The sequence below is a fragment of the Rhipicephalus sanguineus genome, chromosome 3 (genome assembly GCF_013339695.2).
Source record: "Rhipicephalus sanguineus isolate Rsan-2018 chromosome 3, BIME_Rsan_1.4, whole genome shotgun sequence".
Taxonomy (NCBI): domain Eukaryota; kingdom Metazoa; phylum Arthropoda; class Arachnida; order Ixodida; family Ixodidae; genus Rhipicephalus; species Rhipicephalus sanguineus.
Genome location: NC_051178.1, coordinates 9,293,423 through 9,315,632, shown reverse-complemented (window position 1 = coordinate 9,315,632; position 22,210 = coordinate 9,293,423). Strand labels below are relative to the sequence as shown.

Genomic DNA, 22,210 nt, shown 5'->3' with positions numbered 1-22,210 from the left:
AGGTCGTGCTAGGGACCGTACATTTACAAAGGCGAGCGGATAAACCCCCCCACAATGCACCGCGCCACGGCGCTCTCTGGGGCTATGCATTTTGGCCAGCCTGATTGTGTCGGCAGCTGCCAGTTCCCGTACTTTCGTATCAGCGGAAACACAGCGGCGCAAGGCAGCGACCGCGGCTGTGCCAGCTGTGCTGCGCAGTGCTGGGACGACGCGAGTCCCGCAACCATAGCAAACGCCTTACGATGAATCGGATACTCGTGAAGAGACAGCAAGGGCTTCGCGAGACGCTGTGCGCACACTTCTCGCTGCCGAAAGCCGTCTCGTTCAGGACGCATTGAAGCGGACACAGCCTGCAGCGAAGAACAACACGACGGACATTGCTCTACTCCACTCGGTAAGTTTTTGTTGCTGCTCAGCATGAAGCTATAAAAAGCGCGTTTCTGATACTACTGTCACTATATCTAAGGCTACGAACGTTGCTCGGGCAGCAAGCGCATCTTCCACTAGCTAGCGACGATGCATGCGTGCGACCATAAAAGCCTGCGCGCAAACTTTATCGTGCTGCCGCTTCCAAATTTGCGAAGATAAAAGAAAAGCACGCAGCCCTAAAGCACTGCCTTTAGTGGAATAAATTTAAGAGGACAGAATTGAACTTAATTGGGAGCTCTTCGAGGATATGGTTTTTTTTTTTTCATGGCTTCACCGCAGTACGGCTCTGTGTTCCGCGGTGAAGGCAAGTGAGACTCGCACTTATCCGCACTCGTTTGTGGTTTCACCTTTCTTTCCTCCCGCTGTATATTGTGCAACCCTCCTCTATGAAATTGTTGAGTGCACTCAATAGGCTCTACTCTCCATTATGTCTACACTTTGACGTTTCATCACAATAAAAATACGTATTAGGGCAAGGCTTACTCGAATCACTTCCGCCACTGTAGTAACCACTATACCCATGCAAAATAAAAAAAATATATATATACGAGATAACAGTTTATTAACATGAAAAGTGACCCATGAAGTAAGAACAAGCAAAAAAGATTTTTTGGTAATTATTGGTATATCACAAGCATAAACATATATATATATATATATATATATATATATATATACACACGCACACACAGACATTAATGCTTGTTGAAGCAAGGTAAATAACTTGTAAATGTGTGCAGAGCAAACATGACAGAAAATTCTGTAGTGCTGTGAAGTTTGGAAGACAACCGGAAAGGCGCGACTGCACTCTGGCAAAGTCTGATAACTGGTGTACGAATATTCGAGTTTCGAATTCGATTTGACTTTCGAATAGCAAGTATTCAACGTTTTGAATAATTCAACACGACGAATATCTAAGACGCGACAAAGGCCAATAGTGCAATTTGATTAGGGTGGGATGGCAAAAAGTAATAACGTCGCTAAACTTCATTAAATTTTCACCTGCCGTTAAAACCTTCATCGATATGCTGGTTCAAAAGTGAGTGCATGTTCATTTTAAGAACGATTATACCGTTTCCATGGCTCATGGTCAGGGAACATTCTGTGAGACCCGAATTGCTGGCACTCAAAAATAACCAGCACACTGAGCTCAGATCTTATAGTCAAGAGGTTCACAAATACTTCAATGAGCCCCTAATTGCAGGAAAGGATGATACTTTAGCTGACTGCAAAGAGCACGAAGCTGCACTTTATCAAGGTATCGCCATAATCGCTTTGCGATACCTTCCCAACCCTGCTACTGAGGTGCCCAGTAAGTGCACGTTTTCAACTGCAGGAAACACTGTAACATCAGGGCAAGAAAGCCTGAAGCCAGGTCATGTGAAACTGCTTGTGTCATGACAATTCGTAGTCTTTTGGTAGTAGTCACTCACCACGTTATGTGCTCGAAGACATGAGCAGATTTTATTTCGTTGTTCTTTCTTTCAATTTCAAGTAAAGCTTTCTGTATTCGATATTTGACATTTTCAGCCACTATTCGGCACTGTTAGGTTCAAAATGAAATTTCACTATTTGCGCACTCCTACTAAAACAAGAGACCTCAGAGAAACTCGCCATCAAGACAAAGGAAGCAGAGAGTACAGCAAAGGGGTGGGAAAGGGAAGTGAGGGAGAGGTGGTGGGAGAGGGTACAGCATAGCCGTGTATAGTACAGTGTATAAAGGGGATGGGAAAGGGAAGTGTCGTGTTCTCTCTTTGTCTCCGTCAGTGCGTGCTGTCCGGTAACGAGGGAAGTGATGTGGGGGCTGAGAAGGCGGGAAAGGAAAGGGAGAGTTTAGCATAGTTTAGTGAAGGTGAGTGGAGGAGGAAGATGAGTTGGAGGTTGCAGACAAGGCCACCATGTAGCTCCACTGTTTCCGAAGCCATCGCAACACTGATGCGTAGCTGCCCCAATCTTTTTTTTTGAAGACACGGGGTAAGGTAAGTTTCTTTTATTATTGAAATTTGTTCTTTCTCTTTTTTTTTTGCTTTTGTGAAATAAGGCCTTCTTTAATAATGTCCAGTGCCCCACACATTTTACCGCATTTTGATTGAGCCAAAACCACAATGTTTTCGAGACCAGCTGACGAGCAGCCGCGCCCTCTTAGGTCGTGTAGAAGCTGAGCTTTCTGCCTCAAACGAATTTTTCAGAAACCAAAACTGGGTAGTTTCTCTGAGCTTAGCAGGTTTTAAAAAAATCACTTTAGCTACCTAAAGGCACATGGTGCAGTTTTTTTAATACTCGCAGCATTTACACAGTCCACTTGCCTTGTGTGTGCGAGACGTGGTTCTGCGCACGTATCTTGAGTTTAGTTGCACCTTTGTTGATTTTGTTGCAGTGGGAAAAGATATGCTCGTGTTGACAAAACCACCATTTGGAGAGCGTAGTATAATTGGAAATCGACACGGTTCAGCTACTAACAGAATGAGACCAGGAGCACTCATGCAAGTAAGCTAAAAACGGTGTCGCCACAAGGACAAAATGTTACCTGTAGTGACAATGGCTATCCTTTGATTGATGTGGAGCTCATACAAACCATGATTACGAGTATCTGTGTCTGCACAGAATGCGGAGGAACGATTGCACTCGCAGACAACACAATGGATTATGTTCTTTGGAATGGAAACCCTCAGAACGGCCACCTTTGAAACCATTCTAACTTTGAAAAAGGCCAGCATGGCCTGAGTAAATGTTCTGAAGGCCGTTCACACATCAAGCCGCAACATTGTGATATGGTTGGGTGAGATTGACCACCGTCGATAGTATGTTGCCAAAAGAGAGACAAAAGATGACAGAACAAGCTAGGGAACCAAGAAAACAAGAAGCAAAAGGTTTATTCATGTGATCACTAATATGGCTCATTGCTATTAAATTGTTAAGTGCACATTCTTTTTGAAAAATTATGAAATAAACTTGCTTTTTGTCTTTAAGTCTATATCTCAAGAATCAATTGTGTGCCTCATTATCAGAACAACTTTAAAGGACAGAAGGCTGATTTTTTAACAGAATAAAGTGAACACCAGTACAAAGCTGCTGAGCTAGAATGTTGTACATATGCAAATAGCTTTCATTTTTTGGCAGCTTTATTAAAAAATAACAAAAAAATATTGCCTTGCTTAAAAATTTGCAAAAATGTCAACACTTGAAATGCAATTGTAATTCTAGCTGCATTACAAGAGATGCTCATAAATGAAATTAATCAAATGAATGCTTTACATATACTGTAAAATTCTGAGCAAGCACGGTGAAAGATAATTGGACAATGTGGAGGGGGGTCCTCGTTTGAGCGCAGACCAAAATTCGATGTGGTGGTGGAGAAGAACACCCATCTGTGCTTGTAATGAAATGCTTTATTCAATACCCCGCAGGGGCGCCTGCGCAGGCAGGCGTTTGGTGAATGGCGTCACTACGGACCCGAGCCAACAGGGGGTTTTTGACCCCCTCCCACGCCTCGCCATGCTTGGCTTTGCTGTGTCCGAGGAAAAGGGGATCCTGGGTGTTGAGCCGACGCCGGGTGATTGGACCTGTAAGGCCCCCCGGCAGAGGCAACACACCCCTTTGGCCCCAGCTTCACGTAGACGGCACCCCTGGGCTGACCCACCCAGAGGAAATTGGCAGTTGTCTTTTCCTATCTCTCTCTGTCTCCACATTTTCGTCTTTCCCTCTCACTTTTGATCTTTCCTGTCCTCTTCTCTCTTCAGTTTACTTCCGTGTTTCATGGTGGCAAGGGTTAACCTGGTGTGAATATCCAACCATGAGTAGTTAGATGAGGTTATAGTAACAGCGTACGGCTGGCATCGTGTAGGCTTGTTGACAAGTCCAGCCGTGTCTCCTTGTTGGGCTCCATGGTGGGCGGTTGGCGCTGTTGCCGAACACTTTCATCTTTTTATGGCTTCTCAAGCATCCACTATTTTTGATCAGTCTCGGAAAAGAGGCCACACCTAGGCAACTTTTCATTTCAACACACAATCCAAAGTATCCTTCCAAAAGTACCATGGCATCCACAGCGAAGGCACACCAGTACGAAAGCTATCTCCATTTTTGGTGGCCAAGTGCCTGAAAGAAAGAAATTGGACCCAAGTACAAAGTTTTGAAAATGTCAAGCGGTCACCTGCTCCTAGAGCTAGCCGAAAAAGAACAAGTATCAAAGCTCTCCGAACTCGCCCGCATTGGTGACACTACCGTAACAATTTCTGTCCACAGATCCCTTAACACCAGCAGGGGAGGAATATCTGAAGAAGATTTCTTAGGCCTAAGTGACAAGGAGCTCCTCGAGGGGTTTCAGGATCAAGACGTCATAAAGGTACAGAGAATCGTCATCCGCCGCAACGATCAGGAAGTCCCCACAAAACACGTCGTACTTTCCTTTGGAACGAGCGAAATGCCCACCTCCCTCGAGGCAGGCTACGTGAAAATAAACATCAGGCCCTATATTCCTAATCCTAGACGGTGTTTTAAATGCCAAAGATTCAGTCACGCATCCCACTCATGCAGGGGAAAAGAAACATGTGCAAAATGCAGTGAAAACGACTACACAGCCGTAAACTGCGCATCATTGCCACTTTGTGTGAACTGTAAGGGGGATCACCCAGCATACTCCCGCTCATGCCCATCCTGGAAAAAAGAAAAAGAAGTAATTGCTCTCACCGTCAAAAAAAGATCTCGTTTTATGAAGCGCGGAAACGGTTGTCGTACCTTTTCCGCAAAAGTTACACTGATGTGACGCAGTCGGGGGCACCATCACAGAGGCCTCAGACATCCTCCAGGTCCACACAGAGTGGCCCAGTTGTGACTCCTTCCGCCCCCGTCATGGAAGCAGCGTCTGCTGCTCCATCCACCTCAAAGGGCCCTCAGACTCCGGTCTCCCTGGGCCCTAAAATCACTCGAATGCCAAGGCCCGAGATCCACGTCTCAGCGCCGAACTCTCGATCTTCCAGCGCCTCTGACAGGGTGATGGAGATCGACTGAAAACTTTAGTGTCATCGACACCGAAGGACATGGCTCCCTGGAGCGTGCCAACTGGACAAGGTCCCAATAACCACGCAAAGCAAGCGATAATCATAATGATTATCGCATTTGTCTGTAGTTTAAGTTCTTAATAATGCTAATAATATGTGTATGTGGTTTGTACACGTGTGTCAGGTAGCGCAGTTATCCCTTTTGTCTTAATAATGTCACCTATCATCTTTTAATTTAATTGAACAATCCCCACAGGTATATTTGCTTAATTTTATTTCATCATGGCTTTTATCATACATTGGAACTGTAGAGGATTAATGCATAATTTAGGTGACTCAAAGGACATCATCAATAAGTTCTCACCAGTGGCTTTCTGCCTCCAAGAGACAAACCTAGGTGCAAAACATGCTCAATTTCTCAAGGGCTATACAGTTGCCCGAAAGGGCCGTGAACGCTGTAGCCGTCTGTCAGGAGGAGTAGCTATTGTTTTCCAGGGTGGCACTCCTACCCGAGATGTCCAACTCAGTACATCTTTCGAGGCCATAGCAGTCACCATTTTATCGTACAAAACTATTACCATTTGTACACTTTATATCCCACCCCACACCCATTTTACCACTAAAAACCTAGAAAATCTAGTAGAACAGTTACCAAAGCCATTTGGTTTAGTAGGGGATTTTAATGCTCATTTTACTCTTTGGGGTAGTGACAAAGCTGATCAAAGAGGGCAGGTCGTTGAAGATTTTGTCTTGTCAAACAATATCTGCTTTAAAACACAGGTGCTTTGACCTACTTTTCAGCAACCTCACGCACTTTTAGTTGTTTAGATCTTGCTTTGTGCTCACCATGCCTTTTTAACGATCTTAAATGGGAGGTCCTCGACACGTCATATGGTAGTGATCACCAACCTGCCATCATCAAACTCATGTCATCCCACCAAACTTTATCTAGCAAGCCACGCTGGTGGAAATTGAAGCTCGCGAACTGGCCGATTTTTACAGAAAATGCAAAGCTTGAAGAAGTTTTCTCATCAGAACTTTCTGTTCAGGAAGTTAACAAAAAGCTCATCGAAATTATAATCTCAGCGGCAGAAAAGGCGATACCGCAGTCATCCGGCATTGTGCACATTAAACTAAATCCTTGGTGGACAAGCGAGTGCACAGAGGCAAAAAACCAACAAAATAAGTCCTGGGGAATGCTATGAAGATACCCCACCTACACCAACATCATAAGCTTCAAACAGGCAAAAGCCGAAGCACGATTTATTCATAGGCAGGCGGAAAAGGATTCGTGGCAAAAATATATATCATCAATTAATAGTTCGGTCACACCAAAATGTATCTGGGACCAGGTGAGGAAGTTTAGAGGAGAAGACTCATCGTACACAATACCACTTCTTACAAGTCCAGACACAAACAACACTACAAGACCAGGCCAACCTATTAGGCGAACACTTTTACGAGGTATCACCTTCAGGGAATTACACAAACGCTTTCCTCAAATACAAAGAAACGTCTGAAAGACACAGACTGCCGACACAGACTGGGGGCGTGGAACTGGTGCGGATATGACTGCACCGCTTACGCTTACGCTGTTCTTTCTGCAGGTACTGCTCCGATCAACCACAAGCAAACCAGTTTTCGAACTACAGCCTGATGACTTATCAGCTCAGTTTTTGCCGGACGGTGAACCTTTGTTCAACTGCTCGACATGGGAATCAAGCGACATTGACCAAAATGACGGAAATCAACGAATGTGCCTCGCAGCTGAAATTGGCCGCTGCCGGTCAACCAACCGTGGACTGATCGCACAGACGACTGCAGCCTACAAATAGCACAGATCTTCACTCGGCGCTTGGGGCATGGAACCGGTGCAGATATGACTGCACTGCTTACGCTTACGCTGTTATTTCTGCAGGTTAGTAAGCACTCTTATCGTGGTTACTTAGTATATTCCCTGCCTGTTCCACCCCCAGTGGCATTTTCAAGTGTCTCTAGTCATTCGCTACGCGATGTTCGTCTGTACCGAAAACGACGTCATTTTGTGCTCTTTCGCCACATTGCATTCTATTTGCTTTTGTTGCTTTTGTGTGGGGACGTAGAATTAAACCCGGGTCCTTCCGACATACTCCTGCAACAGCTCCTAAGTGGTCAGCGGGAGATAAAAGACAAACTTAGTGCCATTGAGGAGTCACAAGCTGAAACCAAATCAGCAATGGCTAGCCTTACTTGCACGCATAACGAAACTAGAATCGACCATAGGTAAGATGGATGAAATAAAAAGTTCAGTTTTACAGTGTAAAAAAACCTGTGAAAATCAGGATACGAGATATGCACTGTCTTGAACAAAAAGTGGATGATATTGAAAACCCTAGCAGGCGGTGTAATTTAATCTTTTTTGGTATTGAGGACACAGACAAGAGTGAATCATATGACATAGTTAAAAAGAAATTGCTAGAGATATGTTCTTCCACTGTGACATGCGATAATATTACAATCGAAAGGGCACATCGCTCAGGCAAGTTCACTGGAAACCGACCTCGACCAGTTAACGCTAGTTTTGCTTCATTCAAAGATAAGCAAGCTGTTTTGTCAAATGCGAAAAAACTAAAGGGCTCCAAGATAAGCATATCGGAAGATTTTTCTGCTGCTGTTAGACTAAAAAGAAAGCGTTTACTGGAATACAGTAAGGCAAATAAAAAGGAAAATGATAAAATATGCCTTAAATTCGACTCCCTGTACTTAAACGGTGTCAGGTATATATTTGGGTCTTTGTAAGAAGGTTGTGCAGCGTGGCACGATGAGCAGGATTTGTTACATAAAACAAGTAAAAAAATACTGTGCATGTAACACGTGTGGTGTATTGCATCCCTTTAAGTTGTGACAAGTTTTACGTTGGACAGTCGGGTCGATGTGTCAATGTTAGATTCAGGGAGCATGAAAATCTTCTACCCACAGGCACGGGTGGTAACTTGCCGCTGCACTGCAAGTTGTGTGGTTGTTCGCCTCTGTTTGATAAGGTGACAATTTTAGGTAAAGCTAAGATGCAGTGAGAACGGGAGATTATTGAGGCATTCCATATCTGCAAACTTGGTCCAGACAAATGCGTTAGTGCAGCTTCGGTTTATCTTACCAGGAAGGAATTTTTGTTTCTAGCACAGAGGTGATCTGCTTAGATTAGCTGTTTGTGCTTTTTGGGTTTGGGTTGATTGGTTTTTGTTTGTCAGTTGCGCACGCGTCGTACGGTCTGGGGGGGGAAGGTTTTTCCGAAATAAACGCCAGTTGTTAGTGCCACGTCTCTGCGCTCTGTCTGTGTTTTCTGCCGCTCTGCTTTTTCCGTTTTTCGACATTTTGTGGCTTCTTTTGTAGTTAACTAAGTATGTACCAACTTGCCCAACAAGCAACTCTCCTGAATATATATTTGATGAATCGCTAGACCAAGTAAGGCGTGCTGACTGACTACGGTCGACAAATAGGTCACTGCTTTCAGTATTGATTGTGAACTGTCGGAGCATTAGGAATAAAACGGACAAGTTTGCTGCCCTTCTAGACATGACTCAGCCTTCTGTGGTGCTGGGAACAGAATCCTGGCTTGATGGAACCGTTAGTGATACGGAAATCTTTCCTGAAAAATATATTTCTTATCGGAAGGATCGTAAATGTCGTGGAGGTGGTGTCTAATAGATGAAGCGATTAACTCTAGGGTACTGTAAATGGAAGTTAGCCACAGCCAGGCTGTCTGGGCTCTGATTAGACTTTCAAATGGCAAAACTGTCTCTCTGTGTTCGTTTTATCGTCCACCAAGTAGTACAGCTAATGTTTTGTATGAACTAATCGATGCGGTTGAAACTGTCAAAACGGACTACGTGATAATAGGAGGCGACTTTAACCTCCCAGAGGTCAATTGGGCTCATCACGGGCCCACATCGAGCGGGCAGAGTGAATTAACCAGAGCGATTATCGAACTATGCGGCACTTATGACTTAACACAGATGGTCTTGCAGCCAACACGAGGAAACATATTAGATCTCATGCTCATGAACACCCCCACAGCTGTGAAGTCTTCTCTGGTACTTCCAGGCATTAGTGATCATGCTGTTGTTCACTGCGAGTTAAATTTACAGTATGCAAAAATCGCAAATTGCGCTAGACAACGGATCTATAGTTATCAGAAAGCCCGTAAAAGTGATATTGAAAGTTCTTTAGATGCATATTACGATGTTTTTGAAACTTTAGCGGAAACCAAAAATGGGGGCAGATGAATTATGGAACATATTTAAGCTAAAACTTCTCGAATTACGCGACCGATATGTGCCGTCATGGATAATGACGCCACGGCGCAGCAGATCTAAGCCGTGGTGCACAAAGGAATTGCATAGCTTAGCCAGAAAACGAGCAACCGCTTACACTGCATACAGAAAAACACCTTCATCGCACTTGCGCAAAAGACTTGAGGTAATAACCAAGCACATGAAAAGTGTGTTAAGCATACAGAAAAAGAAGTTCTTCGGGTCTTTTGGAATAGGAATACAAAGAAGTCCTAAAAAAACTCTGGCAGCTAGTCAAACTGAACGGCAAAGATAGTGTCTATTCCTCCACTTGAACTAGACGGAAACTTACTTCATAGTGACATTACAAAAGCCACACATCTTAACCAATATTTTAGCTCTGTCTTTGCTGGCCGCTCAAGCGGCGGTGCCATTTCAGCACAAACCTGTGCGAGTGGAGAGCAAATGGAAGATATTGTTTTTGATCAGCGGAGCATCCAGAAATTGTTAGAGAAATTATGTGCCTCAAAGGCCGCTGGTCCGGACGGCCTACAATCTGTTTACTTTCTATGTGCACACGTTCTGTATCAAAATACTTGTTTGTTATCTTCTCAAAGTCACTGAGTGAAAGTGTCTTGCCGGATGATTGGAAACTTCCTTATGTTGTGCCAGTGCACAAGTCTGGCCCGCGCAGCATTGCGTCCAACTACCGGCCGATCTCACTCACTTGCATCAGCTGTAAAATTCTAAAACACATCCTCTTTACAGACATTATGAATCGCCTGAAAAAATTAATCCTTATTATCGCCTCAGCAACATGGATTTCGACCTGGGTTTTCTTGTGTTACACAGTTGACTGAATTCACACATGATTTGGCTAGTGCACTGGATAACGGGTATACTGTTGACTGTTTGTACTTGGAATTCCGTAAAGCATTTGATTTAGTATCTCACTCATTACTGATTCAGAAGCTGTCCTGGTACAACATAAACTCTACTGTTATTGAATGGATCAAAGCATATTTGAACTTCAGACGGCAGATCAGTCAGACTGCGTATTATACAGAGTATTATACAGAGTTTTAAATGGAATGCAGTCCGATCAAGTGGATGTTACTTCAGATGTGCCGCAAGGGTCAGTGCTGGGGCCGCTTCTTTTTCTTATCTACATGAATGACATCTGTTGTGGTATTTCGTCCAGACTCCGAATGTTCGCAGATGACTGTGTATTATACAGAGTTATTCATACCGTAGATGATCACACTGCGCTACAGAACGATTTGGATTTGATTAGCACCTGGTGTAATATTTGACACTTGCGACGCACTGTTTTAACACGAAGACACACGAAAAACAACAGGTAGTGCACAGACGAGCGCAAATTTAGTACAACCGCTGAAGGGGCGACAGGTCCGGAACAAAGAAGCCCGATGTACTTGAAATAACAGCTAGAAGGGCCATGGTAGGGGCTAGTTGGTTGTACATATTTGACACTTGCGACGCGCTGTCTTCGTGTTAAAACAGCGCGTCGCAAGTGTCAAATATGTACAATCAACTAGCCCCTACCATGGCCCTTCTAGCTGGTGTAATACCTGGCGCATGGACATAAACGTAAAAAAATCTGTTTATATGTGCTTCACTAGAAAAAAGTGCTGTAATGATTTTAGTTACACTATTAATGCAGAAAAACTGGCAAAAGTGTTCGACCATAACTATCTTGGTGTTTATTTTACAGCAGAATTATCCTGGCGTCGCCATGTCGAGTATGTCACGTGCAAGGCTTCAAGTGTTCTAGGTTTTCTTAGAAGAAATGCAAGAAATTTACCTATTGCCGCAAAAGAGCTCTTGTATAAAGCCAATGTTAGACCAATACATGAATATGCTTGTTGCGTTTGGGACCCTTGGCAGCAAGTAGACATTCAAAGGATTGAAAGAATTCAAAATTTAGCTGTGAGATTTGTTCATGCTGATTATACCCGCCACTTTAGCGTGACCAGTGCAAAGGAAAGCCTTGGATGGGAGTCACTGCAGCAGCGTAGGCAATACATAAGGTTAAAATTTTTTCACAGTATATTCCATAACAACACTGGTATTAACCGGGATTTTTACATGCACAATCCTGATTACGTCTAACCCCGTCTTGATCATGCCTACAAGATAAAGGAGATAAGATGTAGGACGAACTATTTCCTGATGGCGTTTTTTCCCCAGAACAATTCACGAGTGGAACAAACTGCCTCATGACATTGCCACTGTTATCTCCCCTGAAGTATTTGCTTCCTCTTTACAGAACTCGTATCGTAAATAGTCCTCGTGATCCCCTGAGGGGTATTTGCTAGGGGTGTGCGAATAGTGAAATTTTACCTCGAATCGAATTCGAATCGAATAGTGCCGAATAGTGGCCAAAAATATCGAATATCGAATCGAATATCGAATACTAAAGATTTTATTCAAAATTTAAAGAAAGAACAGAGAAATTAAATTCTGCTCATGTCCTCGAGCACACACAGCGGTCAGTGACTGTTACCGCAAGGCTACAAATTGTCATGCAGAAACACAAGTTGCTCCACATGACCTGGCTTCAGGCTCTCTCGCCGCGATGTCACGGTGTTTCCCGCAGTCGAAAACATGCGCTCACTTGGCACCTCCGTAGCAGGGATGGGTAGGTATCGCAAAGCAATCTTGGCGATTCCTGGATACAGTGAAGCTCCATGCACTTTCCAATATTTCAGAGGGTCATTCTTCCTTGGGATCAGCGGCTCAGTGAAATATTTTTGAACTTCTTGACTATAAGGTGTGAGCTCATTGTGCTGGTTCTTTTCTGACGCCAGCTGTTCGACAGTCTCCCAGACTGTTCCCTGGCCTTCTTTGCTTGCGGCATGACTTGTCGATGGCTTCGGATTTTGAAAGTGCTGCGATGGAGAGTTCATGCGAGCGTGTCGAGCAGTAATTTCGGCTACCAGCAGCTCAGCAGCCTGTGACTGACTGCATGAACTTGTGCAGAAAATAGATTTAAACCTCGGATCGCATAGTGTTGCGAGCATCAGTTCCTTTCGTTCTGTATAAAGAGGGAACCGTGATTCCAAGCTCTTCAACAAGTTCTTAGCAAACTAAGCTGCTTCGTTTTCAATGTTACCGTGCCTTTTAAGGACCTGTTCTGTCCCGTAAAGAAATGGCACAATAGAAGATATAGTTCCATACTTCTGGCCGCTAAGATCTGTAGTCGCATCTGCAATAGGCTGCAGGATCTGCACTAAACTTGCAGCAACATTCCACTCACTTGGGGACAGGCAGCTCACACTTGTTTCTGATGTTGCTATTTCGAGTGAGACAGCGTCTCTTAGCTGCACCAAGCGGCTCAGCATTGCGTATTCACTATTCCAACGCGTGTCCACATCTTGAGTGAGACCTATACTTGGCAGCTCCATGCGCTTCTGGCAGTCCTTGAGCCGGCAAGTTGCCTGAGCGCTGTGTTTATAGTGCCCCACTAACGCTCGTGCCTTCTTGCACAGTGATGAAACCACCGGCGTTTCTTCTTTTGCGTCCTTTATTGCCAGTTGCAACGTGTGTCCCAGGCACTGAAGTGGGATCCATTCCATCTGACGCACGGCGGCACGGATATTCCAACCATTGTCTGTCACCACATGCACAGGCACAGTGCTGAGGTCAAGAGACCACTCCTTGACGATTTCGGTCAAGCAGGCTTGAATATTCACAGCTGTGTGGCTTTCTTGCAGGTGACAACACGCCAGGGCCTTGACTGCGAAATCTTGGTGATATAGTGGCAGGTCAAGGAGATGTATCCTTGATTTGCCCTGGATGTGCACATGTCGGTTGTGAATGCGAGCGACTCTAATCCTTTTGCTATGTCCGACGCGATTTGTGTCTTGAGTGAGTCGACTGTGCGTCGGTACAGCTCAGGAATTACTGTTCTTGAAAACGTAGTTCTGTGCGGGATCTTGTACTGAGGCTGGAGGTGGCGGATCAAGTCCTGAAATCCTTTATTCTCCACGAACTCGTACGGCTGGAGGTCTCGAGCGATCATGCGCACAATGAAAATCGTCGTTTCCTTTTTCGCGCTTTCGGACAGCGCACCTTTCGCTTTAGTCAGATCCAGCAATGTTTGCTGGCTTTTCTCCTTAGGCTTCGGTTTTTCCTTAGTCAACTTCTGGAGTTCCAAATACTGCATGTGATGCTTGCTCCTCAGATGATTCACGAGCGTGCTTGTAGTGCTTGACGGTGTCCTCAGAGTTGAACCGCACTTCTTGCAAATAGCAGAGCACGGAGTTGCCTTGTCGAAAAAATTCCAAATGAAACTTTTTTTGCCACGGCAATCCATGTTGCAGAACGCGGCACATAAACGCTTGATGACTAAAGGTGTGCTGCTGACAGCTGCAGTCACAAACGAGCGCTTAACCGCACACAAGCTACTGCCTTCAAACGACAGCACGTTATCACGACGCCAACGGATTGTCTCGACAGAACGTGCGCATTGAAAAAAAAAAAAACAATTACCAAAAGGTGCCGAGAGCACGCCCCCTCACCCTCTCCGGAGCTGAGGAGAAACAAACATTTTATAAGAACAGCAAACTGAGGTTCTCGTGGCTAGAGCCCCTTTTTCAGGGCCCCACTGGCTCGAGCAACTCGCTTGGCCTGGTAGCCGCCGAGACAGCTAACTCCCGCGCAATGTCTGGAAAGATCCAGAAATCAACTCGGCTACCACGGGCGCGTCTGCCCGTCGACGCCGGCCAGACGAATGTGCGAGGAGGTACTCGCCCTTTCCACAAGCCTTCACTGTGCTGTGAGCAGATCGGTCATATTGATTCCTGAACCCAGGTGCAACCCAATATAAGCGCACGGCGACGGTTGTGCAGACAGGGTGTGAAGGAAGATTTAGATCTGTGTAAAAGTGTTTTACGGCGCTTGCGGCATATGTGACCGAACTACTCAAGAAGTCCGTGTCTTCGTTTCGGAAGTGAAGTTCTGAATGGCTTGACAGTTTTCTCATGTTTTTTTGACGTGTGGAAATTGCATAATCTCCTTTACTATAAACATGCACTCGCTTTTGAGCCAGGATACCAGCGAAAGTTTTAACCGAAGGCCTACTGTAAGGACGTTAGCATTAGTTTTAGGCACACCACCCTAACCAAGTTGCACCATTGGCCTTTGTCACGTTTTAGATATTCGTCCTGTCGAATTATTCGAAACTTCGAATACTGGCTATTCAAAAATCGAATCGAATTATTCGATTAGGTATTATTCAATTCGAATTCGAAACTCGAATATTCGCACACCCCTAGTATTTGCTTGTGTATTTTTAGTACAAAAAATGTTTTGCTTTTCTTTTGTCCATTTGGCTACTTGCTGCTGTACATTTATTCAATTACCTGCTTTTGGTTGGCTATGTTTTTATTGTACTCCCCTCCCACTGTAATGCCGAAAGGCGCTGTGGGTATTGTAATAAATAAATAAATAAATATAAGTGCCTCAAAGGAATTCTATAACCATGATCTCACATTAGAAGAATTAAACAGGGTACTTTCTGCTGGTAAAAAAACAGCAACAGGGCCTGACCATGTGCACTACACAATGCTGGCACACCTATCCCAGGCATCGGCGGAGGCACTTCTCCAATTTTTCAATAAAATATGGGAATCTGGTTAACGCCTGAAGATTGGAAAAATGCAATAGTTATACCTTTCCTCAAATCTGGTAAACCCCCAACATCCCCGAGTAGCTACAGGCCCATTGCATTAACAAGTCTCGCAAAAACATACAAAAGCATTATATACATAACTTACCTTCATTCTTGAAACAAGACACCTTATAGACTCACACCAGCGTGGATACAAAAAGGGCTGTTCAACAACTGACCATTTCGTGAAACTGGAACACGAAATACGAGATGCATTCTACACAAACAGCACTGTCTCGCGGTATTCTTTGACTTAGAGAAAGCATACGATACAACTTGGCGATATGGAATTCTCTGAGACCTAGCTGACTTGGGGATTCGTGGAAGAATGTTGAACTGCTTATGTGATTTTCTGTCAAATAGAACATTTCAAGTACGTCTTGGCACAGTACTGTCACGAATATTTGTCCAAGAAAATGGTGTACCACAAGGGTGCATTCTGAGCACAACTCTCTTCATAGTTAAAATGAACTCCATTAACATGGTCATACCACACACAGTTATGCACTCCTTCTACGTTGACGATCTACAAATCGCCTGTTGTGCCTCGAACCAATCATCCTGTGAGAGGCAACTCCACTTTACCATCAATAAGCTGACGTAATGGGCTGACCACAATGGTTTTCGATTTTCCACACATAAAACTACCGCTGTTCTCTGCGCAAAAACGAGGACTATTCCCTGACCCTGCTCTTAAACTAAACAACATCGAAATGCCAGTAAAACAATATAAATTTCTAGGAATTACATTCGACCGAAAACGCAACTTTCTGGCAAACATAAACGCATTAAAAACTATCATAATTCATATGGCGTAGCGCACCATGACAGCAACAGAGAAGAGGGACGCACACACACACCGCTAACTTGCAACTAATGGTTTTATTTGCGATCACACATGCCTTTTATACAATAAGAGTGGATCGATAAAATCGAGATAACAGCATGTCAAGATACAGCACAAAGCCTGCACGTGTACCACTAATCACAACAATCTGCACCCGCCAACGTCAAAGCGATGATTCCAGATACATCTTTTCTTTAGCTGACAAAGCTAAAGATGGCACACTCACACATTTTTCTTTCCTTTTGTCGATTTCGTAGGCTTCAGTTACTTCCCGCGTGGTTCTGCTGCAGGCCCTATCGAGAATACGGGTATATTGAACCATTGGGGCGCGACCACACCTTTGACAGTGAATTCCCAAATGACCAGATAGAGCTTTTTATACATTGTACTGGTGTTCCCTTAGTCTTTGGTTCACACACCTTCCAGTCTGGCCTATGTAATGCGTTCACATGTCAAAGGGATACAAAGCACAATGCCTCGACTGCAATTGACAAATTTTTCCCAGTGCTTGATCATACAATCCCGCTTCCCGCTACTCTCTGCATTTACCTTTTTGCACATCACTTGTAATCGTTCGGGAGCAGAAAAAACCACGTCCGCACCGGCCTTCCTTGCTATCCTTTGCAAATTATGCGAAATGGTGTGCATTTAGGGCACTACAGCAACCTTGGCTGCCAGGGGCGTAGCCAGAAATTTTTTTCGGGGGGGGTTCAACCATACTTTATGTATGTTTGTGCGTGCGTTTGTATGTGTGCGTGCCTATATACGCAAGCAAAATTGAAAAAATTTTGGGGGGTTTGAACCCCCCCAACCCCCCCCTTGGCTACGCCCCTGTTGGCTGCCTTAGTAGCGGCTGCCTACTCCCCGGCGTTTGCCCTTCCCTTCCTGCTCACATTTTCGGTTACGGCGGTCAACAGGCGCATGGGATAACCAGAATCTATTAAACATTTAGCCTGGGCCCACAAGCTTGCATCAAGCTTGTGGTGACACGACTTCATTAGTGAATTTTGAAAACAGAAATTAATCACAGCACGCTTTACCAATTTTGAGTGAGCGGATGTAAACGGAAGAACCGGTTTATTTCCTCACGGTTCATAGCTCCAGCACACTACTGCCGGCGAAAAATAAAGACCGAGGTTTAAAAATCTTATTGAAGTTGTCTTTAGCTATTTCATGCACCAGCACTAGGGGAGATAACTCTGTCGCGAACACGGTTAGAGTTTCTGAAACTACCGCATCAAAATTGTTACGTTCATTATTAGCATCAGATAGTCGTCTATGATCCTAAAAACAGCAACAACATCCGTCTGCTTCACACGCTCTTGAAGGCCTGGCTAGGTTAATGGACAAGACAAAAAAAGTGGATCTAGACATATTTTTCACGGCGAAAACGCATAAAATTGACTGCCCTTTCCGAGTGATCATTTCAGAGAATGAAAATGGCAAAAGTGCATTGCTTTGTTTCTACATAAGTACTTGAAGTTGACTTCTCTTGACGATCCCTTTTTGGTGAAAAAGTTGGAACAGGTGCTAGATTTTTTCACAGGCAAGGAAAAAGCGAATCATTTAGCATTTTCAATCGATTTCAAAGATCTTTATTACACCCTTCCTCAGGTCGATTTGATGGCACGTGTGTCCGAAGGTATCGACAGAGTAGATGCGGTTCAATTCCAAAATGCTGCCACAAAGTGTATACCTAAACGAACTGAACTTAATCAAGCCACTTATCTTACGTTTTGAGGAGTACTGCCGCACATATGTCATCCCTGAAGAGGCACTAAATGTCGGAAGGAAACCACCAAGACTGTCGCCATGGTTCGACTTGGCGCAGCTCTGCGATTTGTCATAAAGTCATCTAAAGTAAAAATACACCCCATCAGAACACCTAATCCAGGAATTTCGTGCACTTCAGGATAAATATAGGGATTATGTCGAATTTTACACAGATGGCTCGAAAACAAGAAACCACGTGGGTATTGGGATAGTGACTGGAAAAAGTGCCCTTAGTGTGAGAGTACATATTTCCATTTTTACAGCCGAAGTTTACGGCTTATATGAAGCAGTTCGGAAAATCATTGCTGGTAAACACAAGAAAGCAATCATATACACCAACTCGTTAAGTGCACTGAAATCCCTGCATGTTAAATCCGAGTGTGAGCCATTAGTTGGCAACATTTTAAACATGGTGTTTTTAAATAGCGTAGTAATTTCTATCCATTTCTTCTGGGTGCCAAGTCATGTTGGGATACCGGGAAACGAAAAACCAGATGAATGCACCTCTTTGGCAGCACACAAAGCACTCGCAAAAATAAAAATTCCCCTGAAAGACAGCCAAAGAACAATTCGTCAAACACTGTTAGCGAAATGGCAGCAACAGTGGGACTCGTGCAAAAATAAGCTCCATGCGGTAAAGCCTGTACTTGGAGAATGGAAGACCTGTCATCACCAAGAATGCTTTGTTGAGGTCATTTTATGCAGACTCCGAATTGGGCACACACACCTGACACACAACTTTCTACTCACAAAAGAAGAACAACCAACATGTGAAAAAATGCCAACGACTGTTCACACTCATACACATTCTAATCTCATGCCCCGACATTGAAACGCAGAGTCAAAAATGCTTCAGCAAATTATACAAACAACACATACCTCTACACCCTACTTTTCTTCTAGGAGATCATCCTCTAGTACCATTGTCTGATGTGCTAAACTTTCTTAAAGAATGTGGTTCTTTAAGTAAGCTCTAAAACTGCATCATATCACTGCCCATTATTTAACACCTTGTGACTGGCGCAGCATAGCCTCAGCTGCTTTTGCGCCATAAAAAACGAACTAACCAACTAAGCTTTATTCAATACGCATGCACTTACTATTTTTAATGAACCGGAGGGAACCCTCATGTGAAATTTTGTACGTTATGACAATGGGGGAAAGATGTTCTTCAAATGTACCAACAATTTGTGACAACTTGCAATGCAACCTTGAGTCAACACACTGTAAAGGTACTAAGAAACTGCACATATCTAGAGACTCCCAAAACTAGGGTTCGTAGAATCCACTACTGCAGTAGTCTATAGTTGAGGACAGCTTGGAAAAAAAAACGGTGAGGGGTGAGGGGGCTTGCTCATTCTTTGGCGCATATTTCAAGTCTCTCGAAAAGGGGAAGGGTGCGCTTGCTTAGGTAGAGGTGCTTGCTTGGTATTTTACGGTAGTAGTTTCTGAGGAAATTAGTCTTAAATGCACCTTAAGGAGGTATAGGGCCTACCCTGTGCCCTTATGTTTAAAAGCTTGTTATATGGGCCAGGTAGGAAAATTTTAAACACAAATATTTTACTATGTATAACTTGCAACCTACTCATATTCAAATCCTAAACTCATTATAAGTTTGCTTCAACTTCGCTTCACACCAAGAAAGAGACATTCCTGGTATAACAGCACAAAAGGCCACTGTCAAGAGGAGACGAGACGACACTAGCGCAAGTGATATTCGCTCAAGCCTAGTTCTCGTTCGTAAAATTGTTGTGCAAAGTCGTTGGATCATAATAAAAATGCTCGTTTTTCTTTGTAATATGTTATATATTCAATTCTAACTACTTTACTTCAAATTATTCGACCAAATTGCTTTCCTTAGAACCTCACATTTACTGTTTCCCAATCACTAGACTTGGGAGTTCTTGCTTCTTCTGGCTGGGCTAGACAAGTGTGTGAAGAAGTGGCCGAAAATCCCATGCATGTTTTCTGACAGAGCAGACTGCTGCAGGCCTATGTGTTACATTTAAATGTTGAATGGGAGAACTGAAGGTTACCCAGCATACAAATCGTCAATTTTCGTGCATATTGGGAATTCACTGTGAGCAGGACTGGACATTTCTAATCGATTTCCTGTATTCTTAGTGCAATGAAGCTATCTGTAATGTTCTGGTAAAATTGTTAAAGCAAAAGACTTTTACTTGAGGTGCTGCCTCACATTCTTGAAAGTCCTTGCATTTTGGCCTTCAAAACTTGCATAAGCTTTGAAAAACTGAATTACTCATAAGCGCTAGTTAAGCTAGAACTGGGTTATCTTCAATATACCTTATCCACCAGAATCTTCTGATGGTCTCGTCAAGCCTCGCCGATGCCCATGGGGTGTGGAAGAAACCAAATAATGCAAACAAAACAGTTTTTATTTCATTTGTGTATTTATTCACTTATTTATAAATAATAAAATCACCAAAGTTGGTTTTAATGGCTTTGGTGCAATAATGACATAGTACATAGCAGTAACAACACACTATTAATGCAAATTGATCTCTTTTTTTGCTTGCAAATGGTGCTTTCATTGCTTATTGAGCCACCTTTGCTGCTTTTCAATGCACAAGCACTGTCAATCATTGCCACACACCTCCACATGGCGGTCCTCCGTGCCCATGCAGCATTAGAAAAATGTGAGCCACGTTAACTGAATAGCGTACGCCCATAGTTGACATGTATCTCCATGTGCAGTGCCCAATAGATGTGCTGCTTGCTGAAAGTATACCTGGATAAGCTTAGTGATAAAAATCTGTGTCTTCAAGAGCACAATTTCATTAGCAATGCATAGCGCTGTATGCATTTTTTTCTGGGGTCCTCTCTTTGGTGTGCTGCTTGTGTGCTTCTCCGTGTTTGTATTCAATTTTATGCCTTCTCTTTGACTTGTGTTATGGTGCTGACATATCTGGGATTCCTGATTGTTTCCATTTCCTCATTTTCCTTTGAAAATCTCTGAGAAACTCGAATAAAAAGTCACTACAGAGCAAATCGCGGAACTCGGTACTTAAAAACGTTTTGGTATCTCCTCCACTTACAGGCTGACCACCAAAACAGTGTGAATCTGGGTCCTCAGGAGCTTGAATGCCACCAGGTACCAATGCTCTGCTCGTTGTGGACAAGTACGACGAAGACAGCACCTGCCTTTGTGCAATACTTCTGAATGCTTCTTCATTGTGACCAATGCAAAACTGTTGTGCAATTTAACCTTTGTTTACTTCACTAAAATAATAAATGAGCCCAACAATTACAAGAGCAAGCCTGGAAGTGTGGAGACTTCATATTACTACTTTGACTAAAAAATAATAAAAATATAGTTTTTTAATGCAGGAAGTTCTTGCTTTGGTTTATTCCAAAACAAGCCAACTGCATCTCTTAAAGGAGTGTTGACACCTAAAATCGGACTGTAACTTGACATGAAAAGGACTCCAGCATAAGTTTTTAGTGCTTGCAAGGAATGCCATAAGGATTCTTAACCGTTTGACACACTATGTACACAATTATGTACACCACTTGATTTTGCTATTTGTATCAACTAGGGGCTAAGAAACATCAAGATATACACAATTATGTACACCACTTGATTTTGCTATTTGTATCAACTAGGGGCTCAGAAACATGAAGATATATCGAGCTTCGGATGAATTGAACCTTCTGCGTAACACATTTCTCTTCATTTAACTTCATTTTGCAGTGTACTGTTGCATATTTATTTATTTTTATTTCATTTACCCTCAAGGCCATAGGGCATTATAGAGGGGAGTGGCTACCAAGTAGACAAGAAATAAAATACAGCATGAAAATAAGTTATTCAACAAACAATAAAGTAATCACTATACAATGTTAGCTGCGTAAGGACAAAAGGACAATGAACACAATACAATAGGAACATGATACATAACAACACATAACATAATACAATTGCTTATCGCAAAATATTAAGTTTGTCAGAAAAGATGGCTATTAGTAATAGTTACTATGTCTTCAGGTAGGTAGTTCCAATCTACTGATGTAGGAGGTATGAATGATCGATAAAAACACTGGGAGTTACATAATGCGATGCCAACCTTATGACGGTGGTTGATGCGATGGGATATGTAATGAAGATTGAGGTTTAGATGATGGAATAACTTGTGAAATGTAGCCAAACGGGATATTTTCCAACGGGATGCAAAAGAAGGAA

The 22,210-nt window shown here is 43.4% G+C and overlaps 1 long non-coding RNA gene across 4 annotated transcripts; it reads left to right on the top strand.

Moving 5' to 3' along the window:
• The first annotated feature begins 167 nt into the window (after positions 1 to 167).
• Positions 168 to 21,409, top strand: LOC119386440 (uncharacterized). Of its 4 annotated transcripts, XR_007415310.1 has the most exons (5): positions 168 to 394; positions 2,807 to 2,916; positions 4,672 to 4,771; positions 7,034 to 7,344; positions 21,068 to 21,409. It is a non-coding gene; the product is annotated as an uncharacterized LOC119386440 (long non-coding RNA). The 4 variants fall into 4 exon arrangements; XR_007415309.1 differs by lacking the exon at positions 2,807 to 2,916 and having other exon boundaries at positions 172 to 394; positions 21,068 to 21,392; XR_007415308.1 differs by lacking the exons at positions 2,807 to 2,916; positions 4,672 to 4,771 and having other exon boundaries at positions 175 to 394; positions 21,068 to 21,381.
• Positions 21,410 to 22,210: the final 801 nt, after the last annotated feature.